Consider the following 11,261-nt stretch of genomic DNA (forward strand, 5'->3'; position numbering starts at 1 on the left):
TTACAGATCACACATTGGTTCCCATACTGAAAGCTATTCTACTCGGCACGAAGCATTCAGCATCGTGAACAGTCATGTCTTTATAGTCACAGCTTGAACTTTGCATGGCTTTAAAAAAAAAAAGTGCACCCAAAATATGTTTTCTGGAAACATTTTGATTTTCAAACTATTTGGGTATCCTAAAACAAGAAAAATACTTGACAAAGAAGAACTGCTTGTTGAAAGCATTACTTGTTTCGTATTTCAAAGAGAAAATTGAAAACACTTATAAAGGGTGTAGCTATTTACCAGTCAAGAGTGTTCTTATAAACAAAATAATATAAAACATATCCTCTTTGCTCTTTTGTTGTTTAATATCTTCCAGTGTATCACCATGTAGAAAGCAGAACAGAAGAGAAAATAGACTGTGTTTCCAAGAAGCCCTGCAATAGATATAAAAGGTAAAGGACAACAGCATGGCAGCAAAGTTTTTTAGCTTTATATGCACAGGCATCATGAGTCAGGTACCAATTTTCCATCAGAAAAGCTGAAGAGAGTCTCTCATGACATCTACCTGCAGTTGCAGTTGGGCACATCAGGAAAAGCAAAGAAACCTGAAGGCCAAGAGAAGAGTTGAGTTCATCCAATGGACAAGGGCATGTAGGAAATCCTTGAACTTCTTTGACAACCTCTTCACAGAAATTCAGCTTGAGAAAAAAGATTAGTAACAACAAAGTCAAGTTCACTGTTAAAATTATTCATATTAAACAGTTTCCCATTTTATTTACAACTGTTACGCTCATTGTAATTGCTTTACTCACACCATTTTACCCACAAAGAGCCCTTAGACTATGAAAAATATATTCATGTACAAAGCCTAAAACACATCTCTTGCAGATGGGTTTCCAACAGTGAAAGCATGGGGAGGATATTTGTTCTTTTTGCTGGGGTGGAGAGGCTGTGAGAGTGCTTAAAAGACTTCATGCTGAAGAAGTGAAGGAGCTGGTTTGTTTTAAAAAGCGACAGAACCAAATGGCTTTTTATCATTTCACATCTGTAGAACAGCTGAATTTACCCTGTGCTTCATCCAACCATTTTACCAGGTTTCTGTTCTTTGTAAACCAAGCAAACTTCTAGAAATAACATTATAGTAAGTGAAGAGTGATGCATTTGCTGACGCTGGTCTCTTGATACACCGTATACCTCAGAGGAGCGAGCAGTCAGTTAGAAGAAATGCCATGTGAAGTTTATTTCTGTTTCCAGGCTCGTGTGATTCCCTGGGAGAGGGCAGCTCTGCCTGAATCCATGCAGCCTTTCCAACCGTAACAGGAAACCACCATCAGCCACAGCATAATTCACAGCAAAAATTTGCAAGCCCCACCAGGTCATGTTCTGAACCTTGGACAGTGATGAGATTGCTTTTAGTCTAACTGGCCCTGAATATGGGGCTGGGTTTAGCATGCATGGCTTTATATATCTTACTCTGTGAGCAGCAACAGTGTGTGCTTTTTTAGGCTGTAAACACCCGCAGCCAAAATGCGAAGTATGTTCGTCAACTGCAGTGAGGTTGTGCCAATTTACACCACCTCAGATACTGCTGGTGAGGGTTTACTGTGCCTTGAAAAACTGAGTGTCCCATTCAAACCCCGAACAAGTCATTGACAGTTTCAGACTCAGATCTAACTTATGGGCAAGAACGCAGTCTGAGCCATGTATTCAAGTGCTGCAAATCCAAAGCAGGGTATCAGTTTTCTTTCATTAGGGAAAAAGAAATTTCTGAGATGAAACTTTCCTTTAAGATTCTCATTCATTTGGCTAAGAAGTTGAAGTAAGATTACAAATTGCATTTTCCAGATACCTGGGACCAGTTATACAGATTCTCCAAGACATCAAAACAGATCAAAAGATTTATCACAAGGCAGAGAAATTGTGTCTAATAAGGACATGCTCCTGTCAAAATCAGAAGTAATCCAATACAGTAATATTCAGAGTATAATGCAAGACCTCTCTCTTCTACTGTCCAAATCCATACCATGCCATGTCAGGAGTCAGGGTGACACACGTACAGGACAGGTTGGAGGGGGTTTTCTGTAAAGGAAGAGAACAACACACAGTAATTGCCCACCAGCTTCCTGGAGCATGGAAGCAGTGTTTCAAGCAGTATGTGACTTGTTTTAGTATTTAGATTGGGCATGCTGTCATCTTCCCATGAGAGTACTAAAATTTTCCAGGGAAAAAGTCCACGCCTTGCTTAAAATGCCACAAAATTCAGATGTCAGAAGTTCAACTTTCCCACCAAAAAAGTTTTGATCAGAAAATGGCCACGCCTTAAACCACCATTGCTAAAGCAGGCACCAAAGCTCTCCAAATGACTTGTGCATCTCTGTTCCATGCTATACGAAGAGTTACTGCATGCTCTGCTGTCCATTGACAAAAACCCAGTTGCTTTCTCGGGGCAAATAATTCATAAAGGAGAGTGCAGAATTATGTTTACCTCCTCTACGATCAAAAGAATGTCCTGAGTTAACATGTTTTTTGGATACGTACCAAGCCATCTTATCTTCATTCCAAAAATAAATCTCAGATTGATCCTAGTGGGCATTGTGTCAAAGAGGACAAGACAGGGGTAAAGGAGAGCACAAGACTGGTAGGGTAAAATGTGCAATGTGGAACTGGTTGTTGTCTTTACCCTTTGATGACTACTGACGGGAAGTTTTAGCTGGAAATCATCCTCACAAGAAACTCGAGGGTCCAACATGGTGGTTTGGGTGTATTGCTAGCAGTTGGCTTTCTGAGCAGGCAATACCTATTTCTCTCTTTCCCAAAGCCATGAGACAGGCTGTGTACAGGGATCCAACATGAGTAAAAGCACAATGAAGGAAAATCTAGTAAGTTTAAAAATGTGGCTGCCTTTTCTATGTGTCGGGACGTGGCCCTAGTTTCTTTGGCTCAAAAAGCTCATGGTTAAGATTGGTTCCTCTGGGTGAACAAGGGTGTGAGCAGCTCGTGCTTTTATTTTGATGAAGTACAAACACTGGCAATCTTTGATGCTATTGGAAAGACGTTTCACATCTGCCTTCCCTGCTTCTGGATGGGAATAATTAGCCTTATTAATAAGGAGACAAGCAATCTTTCTGTTTCCTGGCCCTCCTGTCCAGAATCCATATCTCACTGACCCAGAGCAATATGGGCTGCTGTTGACAGGCAGGACTTGGAGGCTGATTTCACCTCCTGGCCTATTTCCCTTGGCACATCATGAAGACCCCCATGACTGTATCCTCTTGGTACAGTCAAGAACTGCAACAGTTATGTCACACTCTCTTGAGACTTTCTTGCTTTTCTTATATACATTTAATCAAAATATAGTCTCTCTTCTTAAAAGTTCATTTTATTCCCTCCTGTCTTGTTATTAGCTACCCAATACAAAGAAAACTATACCCATGTCCCTAGAGCACTAACTAAGCCCTGCAACAATGACAAGATCGTGGACAACTGTCCCAGCTGGTGTGAGGAGGAAGAGTGACCAAACATCTAAGAGGATGCAATCAACTGTCAGACTCATCACCGTAATATCCTGTTCCCTGAAGTCAAGACATACTTGGAAACATCCTTCATCACAGGTCATCTCTCACAATGCCTTGATTCTGGATTTGGAATAGTGAATTCCAAAATTCCCATTCCACAACTCCTGCTCCTGCCATAAAACAGGTTAAGACACCAAAAGCTCACGTTGCACCGTGTGATGGGGTCGCAGCGTAAAGTATGATGCCATCTTGTCATCCGCTGCGTCGTTTGCGTGAGGGTTGGTGTCCAACCAACCGCGCTGCCAGCAGACTAATGGGGCTTAACGAGGGCTGATTATGTTCAGGAAGAGGTACTACTGCGCCCAGAGGGAACCGTCCCTGCAAGACACTCTATTCAAATACCAAATGATGCAACACCCTGACATTGCTCCACATCAGCCCACCAACACTCTGCAGTTATTTTAACAATGGGCCTAAAGCAGACCTCAATAAAATAAGTGAGGAAATGAGCATCAAGATAGCTGCAATTTAGTAAGCGGCTCTTACCAAACAGTGCATCGCATACTCGTGAATCAGAGCGGTGCAGTTTGCAGACTAGGACTTACGCAGCTGCGGTTCAAGTCTGTGGGCTTCCTATGGTGCCTGATTGCCTCTTTTTGTGCCATGCAATATCCTCCAACATATTGTGAGGACCACTCATAACCCTTTAATTAGAAAATTCGCTGGTAAGCCTGTGTTACAGACCCACTCCCACAGCCCTGTGGGTACCCACACGAGACGTTGCCCATACATTTTTCTTAATGCCAGCTGTAACAGCACAGCCACCAACAACCAGAGGCATGGTTTGATGCCATCTCCTGTCCTACTTCTTCCACGGTGGAAATAATTTGTCCTGTAAAGACAACCTCACCAAGATGCCACCACTCCAGAAAATCTGCATTTTTCTGCCTGGCTGGTTTAGAGCCTCTAATTTGTACAGAACTGGGGTTCATGTGCAAATGCTGAGCAGGCAAACTTGGGGCAGACATGTAGTGCTCAGGCCCTGGCTTAATGATAAACGAGATTCTGACAGCATTTTGTGAGCCTTCCTTTTAGAAAGGGGATCTGTGCCTTTACACCCTTTGCAATACTGGGTTCCTCTCCCAGTCAAAACAAATTTTGAAATCTACAGTAATTTTCAGTACAAATTGCTGCCACGGCTGCCCTCCACGCTCAGCACCATCCTGCCTGCCCCTCTGCCATGGGAAGGGAGAAGGAATGCCAAGCTGGGGCAGGGTGTGCAAGTCCCAGGGGTCTCCGATCTCCTTTTAATTAAAGCTAGAGATTACAGAAGACTAGACCGGTCAGCGAGCGATAATAAGAAGGGACAGGAGAGCTCAGCACAAAGTGGGGCTTTGATGAGAAATTCACATCTGCCAAAATTCCTGTGCCCAGAGGGCTGGTAGGTAGAAGGTGTTGGTGGGAATAGGATTTCCCTCTGGTTTGCATGCCCCCAGCTGTAGGAATGACTCCTTTACCCATCTACCAAAACTGAGATGCTCCTGCGGATGGGATGCAGCTTATCAAGACAAAAAGCCTTGCTGCACCCCAGCAAGGGAGCAGCCTGGCGTGTCTCAACACGTGGGTGTTTAAACCAGGTCTATAAATAGAGTAGTTACAAGGGACCGTCCACTTGTCAGTGATCAAGCACAAAACTAATGATACCTGAAAACTAATGATATCTGTCATTGGTGTAACAACAGAAGTTGGGCTTTTGTCCAGGCTTGTAATCGTTGGCAGTTTTCCAGGTTGTGTGTGCTATTTGACCAGCTGAGTTAGCTGTTCCACTTCATTTTCTCTGAGAAAGGTCAACTGGGAAGCCATCTATATGAAGAGGTAGAAACAACAGCCGTGTTGTCTGGCCACCTGCCGAGCTGGAAAGACACCCATTAATTTCCAGAAAGCCCAAAGGCTGCTTGTGGCTGTCCTTTCCTAGTGAGAAATTTCCTTTACATTGCATTTAGCTGGAAGAGTATCACAATCTGGTATCTCACGGAAGATGGTTTTCCTGGAAGAAGACAGAGCTGATAGTAGTCCTCTTCCACGTGCTTTCAGGGGAAGGGTGAATCATGTCCTGAGCATTTTGGGGCAATTTCAGCATCATGTGAGATCTTTCAGTAGAAACTGTCCAGAGCAGGTTTGGAAGACATAGACTCATCTCCTACACCCCTGAGACCCTCAGACTAAGAGGAAAGAGAAAATTGGCTCCGTGTGTACTTGCTGGCATCTCCGTACCAACACAGCTCTCAGTTCAGTAACAAGTATTTTCCCTAGAGCCATAGTGTGCCTTTTCTCTTTGCATTGGATCAAATCCAGGGTCAAAAAGCAAAATGCGAAGAGGAACATCCATTCCCCATTCCTGGAAAGGGACCTCCACCTGCACTGCCATGCGGGACCAAAAAGCAACCGCCGAGAGGAGCAGACCTTCAAGCTAAGGTGTCTGCTAATTAATGAATCAACTGCTCAGACTGAAAAGCTTTCACAGAGTCCTTGCAAAGCTCAGGTTTGACTTAAAGGAGCTGCAGAACAAGAAGCAAGAAGTAATTTGGGACCACCTAAGTGGCAGCAGTCTCCCCACCGCTACGCTGGACAAGCCTTGGCAGGATGGGCCAGGGCACATCATCCTGAAATTAGGCACCAATGATGAAACTGAGTCTTCCATAACTGGCAGAATAGAACACTTTTCTTTTGGGGAGGAAGAGGAAAATGTGTTTGTGGTGGTTCAAAGCATTGGGATCACCTCACATCCTCACTTCCACTCACCCCTCTGGTTTTTGGAGACTGGCTTTTGTTCAATGTCCAAGGCAAAACTGCCCTCAGATTTGACAAAAATAAGGCGTTAGACTCCAGTTTGAGTCTTCATCATAGCCCTTTGCTCTTCACTCCTCCTTTTGCTCCATTCCTCCAAGAAAAGCCTTTCTCCTGCACAGTTCTGCCTGGAATCTCTCTTTTTTTTTTTTTTTTAAATGAACACTTCTTTTCAATTTCAAGAAAAAAAATTACTCCCCTCCTCACCCAGAGAATACCTCAGTCTCCACCATGAGCCAGAAAATGTTGGTCATACACCATGGGAAACTGAAAAAAAAAAAAAAAAAGTCTAATTAAAATTTTCTGTTAATGCTTTTCAGTGCCAACAAACTTTTAAGAAGCCATGCTTTCAAGCATGAAAAGAAATGACTGAAATATCTGCAATTCCACTTTTTAAAACTCTGATTTTTTTTTTCCTTTTCTCATTTTGATCAACAAAACCACTTTTCAATTAAAACTGCCTCGCTAGAAAAATAAGGGGTGGCTGTCGCTCCATTTTGCTCCTTAATGCAACAAAAGTGCTTTGGGGGATCGGGTGGCTGCATAAATTTTGCATAAATGTGGTTGGCTTGGGGTTGATTTTTTTTTTTTTTCCCCCAGAGGTCAATCTGGCAATGAAAAAAAACCCCTCATTTATCTGCAATTTGCAAGTATGGAGTCAAACCAGCCGATTCCCCAGAAGTGCCCCGTTAGTGACCCCCGGACGAGGAGCACTGCCTACTTGGGTCCCTTCCAGGCAAGCTGCTGCCCTCGTGGGACTTAGACACCAACCAGCTTCATTGACCCAAGACCTTGGAGCAGCTCCAAGCCTGCATCTCAGACGTGAAAGGTTGGCACACGCGAGACAAAAAAAAAAAACAAACCAAAAAAAAACCCCCCCAAAAAAACCAGAGAGGAACACATACCCAATTCTGTATTATTGCACGTAAAAAAGACCTGCCTTACAGATCCTGCTAATATTTCTGTTCCCAATGTATGAATTATTAATATTTAGTATCTGTGACTCACTAGTATTTACTTTAGGAAGTATTTTTATAAAATTTGACTGGTTTTCTCGACGTAGGAGCTAATGGAAGCTCCTGTTGTTAACGGCCAGGGAGCCCTCCCTGAACAAACTTTTCTGGTCACTGTTTAAACTGGGCTGCTGGGCTCTTTTATGGCCCTGAACCTCTAATGCCGAGCACTGAGGCTGGCAGGGATCGCTGCCGATGGCTCTGCTGAGACGCAGCTAATTTTAAATCTGGATCTCAAGGCAAAGGAAAAACCTCTCTTTTACTGGCAAAAATGTCACAGTTGAACGCTGTGTTCAGATTACGGGAAGAGGCTGCGAGAGAGCACACACAATCCCTTTTTTGGGTACTTGGCATTAATTTTATCTGAAGTCATGGATTATATAAGAGAAGAGCAGAGACCTCACACAAGCTTCTCCTGCGTCAGCACGGGACACCCGGGGGGGGCCGGGGACCCCCTCTGCACCGAGCCCTTGCCATCACGCCGCGCTGCGCACGTGGCCGGGGGGCCAGGGCTTGACCACTTTTCCAGTAACTCTCCTCAAAAGAGGATCACAAGCGTTTTCTGGAACAGCATCCCGAGCTGTCCACAATATCAACTAGAGTTGGCTCTTTAAGTCCTTTTCTTCATCTAGACTAGAGTTTTGAGCTCATCAAAACTCAAGTACTTTCATAATTTTATTGCTCTTGTTAAAATGGTTGGTGCCCAAACAAATTCCAATTTAGTGCTTTGGATTTATAGAAATCATCGTTTTTCTGATAAAGAAGCTGCTCCTCAGAAAAGCATTGACCAGCAGTAGGCTACTCAGCTCCGGGCATCTGTTTTGCTGTAACGGTTTAAGACAGCTTGACTTCGCTCGTGTATTTGGAAAGGCGAACACAGCCTGCTGAGCTGGCCGGCTGCCCCCAGACGCCTGAGATTGTTTCATGACTCTGTAGATGAGAAAATTTCCATGGTCTCCATCTTCCCACCAAAAGCCTGTCCTCAGATGGTGCTACACGCCTGGCACTGGTATGAGATGCCTCCTCCACATTTCAGCAGTCCGCACTGCTCTCCAACAGCCAACACTCAGTTTGTGTTATTCTGCTCAGTGACATCCCTACAGGGATGCCCTAAATCACCCCTTGCCAGCATTTCAGATCAACATTTTTCTAGAGTTGTCCCCAGTACTTTACCTCAGATGTGGCAGGAGGTCCACAGGTCCATCTGCAAACCCACCTCGAGGTCCCACAGGACTCATTTGTCTGCCAACAGACCTACAGGAAAAAAACCTGAACAACAAACAGTTAGGAGAGCAACGACTAGTTTTTGTTATCTCAATCCATACTAGCATGACCCTGCGTACCTTCGCCTAGGCCACTTCTACTAGAAGGTCTCTACCTGTATCACGCATGGGACAATGCCAGTCCATGATTGTGCACCATCCTGGTCCAAATATATGGTAGCACTTCCCATATGATTTCATGTTTCCTTTGGCCTTGAATGGTATAGAAATTACAGCTGGGAAGGCCATGAAGACATTTTCTAGTCCACTCAAAGCAGGATCTCATTTTTAGGAGCTGCCATCCAGCATTTTCTTAAAAACCTTGAATGACGGCCTGAAAAGACCACGCAGAGTACCTGTTCCAGTCAGAGCCTTTCCTAATGGCCAGTCTCAATGTTTCCTACTACAGTTTAAACCCATTACTTCTCAGTGGGGCCCCTTTGGGCATGAAGAACAAACGCCCTCTCTCCCCTTATGCTACTTTTACAGGCTTCAAGAGTCTTCTCCCTTTCCTTTGTTATCCTCAGCGACCCTTTCTTGGGGGCTGTTTTAACTCTCAGGTCTCTCTCTTTGGTTCCTCCCGGACTTCTCGCAGTCGGCCGCATACTTTTGGGGCAGGTTTGTACAAACCCAGACATGATACCGTGCTAGTGACCTTAACAACGCAAAGCAAAGCTGAAAGGTTTCTCACGTGTCTTGCAGACTGTATCCCTCTTTGCACACCTAATACGACATTTACCTCCTCAGCAATAGCGTGAAGTTTTTGACTTTTTTGGCTTAGTTGGTCCGAGTTACTGCCTTGCTGGTTGGTCTCCACCTTTTATTATTCCTCATATTCTTCCCTTCCGAGTGCTGGCTTGTCCTCACAGACTGTTTCTCCAGCTTTTAGGGTGATTTGTGTTTTCCCGTCTTACCTTTCAGCACACTCTCAGTCCTTCTCAGCTCTGTGCCATCCATCCCGGTGCAGATTTAATAAGCATATTCTCTGTTCCACCATGCAGATTATTAATGAAATTACTGGTTAGAATCAGGCTGAAATTTTGCCTGCAGAGCACAGGTCTCCATAGATTTAACAAAATGAAACAAAACAGATATCAGCTGTGAACCATTGAGAATTCCTCTCCAGACACACACAGTTACTGATGCAGTTCTGGAGCCCCTTGCATTCATCTAAACTGTATTTTAATTACAAGCACATAAGGTGAGAGGGTATCAAAAATCCTCCTCGAGTTGATCTGTATCAGGTTGTACTCTTTTTTTTTCCTACTCACAAGGCCTGTTAAGCTGCTAGAGAAGGAAATTAGGTTGCTTTTAAGATTTGTTTCTGACAAACTTGCTCTCTGGCCCCTTGGTGTAGTTCATCGATGGTACTTTCTTCGCTTCCACAAATGCAAAAGATGGATGGGCAGAAATAAGCCTTAAAGCAGCTACTGAAATAAAAACCTGAGGACTGGTGTCAAGCACTTCTCAGGACCGTGTATGTTTTGGCAGGTCCTCTCCTGGGGTCATGGTCACCCACAGCTGCTAAACCAGAGGAGCCCGAAGCCTGTAAGAAGCAACGCTTACTTGTAAGGCATTCTTAAGCGCTGAATTTATTTTACAAGCCTGCTCTCCCACCTCGTTTGGCTTTCAGCTATAATATTCCACCTGAGCCTTCTGACTTTTAGCCCACTATAAATAGCCTTGTATTCAGTTTGAAACTTAAGAGCAGCACAAAGTGCTCGGCTACGCAGGGGATGATGAGGGAAACTGCGTATAGCCCTTGCTGCTCACATGGTACGAAGGGTGAGGAGCAAACACTGCAGAGAAGAGTACTGCATAAGGGAGACCTTGTCTGTTGATTTAACTCCATAACCCTATTTTAACCACTGTCAACAAGATATAAGGGTGGTTTCTACTTACACTGAGGCTTCTTTACACTGCTCTGTCCACACCCTAAAGTGGCATAAACGTCTTCTAAGTGCCTTAAAGTAGGTCCTTAGTATAAATGAGAACCAACCCCGTCGTTTGCAAAACGGCTTTGAAAACATCGCCCCGGTGCATCCTATAAATGAATGCGGGTTTTTGGAAGAACAACCATCCCAAGGTATGCCCGTGCTATACATAGCCTCTGATGAGCTCAGCACAGGATGAGGAGCAGGCAGCAGAAGGCAGAGCAACAGGCAAGAAGACATTTCTCCTGAAACAGCAAGCAGGGAGAGCCCTGCATCCTGCTGATCCTGAAGGATTACCAGCAAAGTGGGAAAACAGGGTTATTAGGTCCGCTCCTTTTGTAGACTGCTCCCCTCGCTCAGATCCACATGGGTTTCTCTTTCCTTTCCACTCTATTTACATTCAGTTCCAGTTTTTAAGTCCTCTTCACTAAAGCATGAACCTGAATCTCACCCCCGATGGGAAAAAAAAAAAACAAACAATTAAATTTTTATCCTACCTTTTTGTGTATTGCTTTAAGTCTTCACCTACCTGATTTGTAAGGCTGCTGCATGGAGAGAAGACACAGCTTTGTCTGCAGTATTGCTCACACACAGAACTCCTGATAACAGCATTTTTTTTGTTGACAAGCATAGGGTAAAGCACATGGTTCAAGCAGGAGGAGACAACAGTTAGCAAAACCAGAGCCGGCGCCAAAGGGATGG

The 11,261-nt window shown here is 44.2% G+C and overlaps 1 long non-coding RNA gene across 1 annotated transcript; it reads right to left on the bottom strand.

Moving 5' to 3' along the window:
* Nucleotides 1-3,758: 3,758 nt before the first annotated feature.
* LOC138687082 (uncharacterized) lies at nucleotides 3,759-10,168 on the bottom strand. The gene is made up of 3 exons (XR_011326416.1): nucleotides 9,540-10,168; nucleotides 8,537-8,617; nucleotides 3,759-6,617 (listed from the first exon to the last, which is right to left on the bottom strand). It is a non-coding gene; the product is annotated as an uncharacterized lncRNA (long non-coding RNA).
* Between the last annotated feature and the right edge of the window lie 1,093 nt (nucleotides 10,169-11,261).

The sequence above is a fragment of the Haliaeetus albicilla genome, chromosome 10, assembly GCF_947461875.1.
Source record: "Haliaeetus albicilla chromosome 10, bHalAlb1.1, whole genome shotgun sequence".
Taxonomy (NCBI): Eukaryota; Metazoa; Chordata; class Aves; order Accipitriformes; family Accipitridae; genus Haliaeetus; species Haliaeetus albicilla.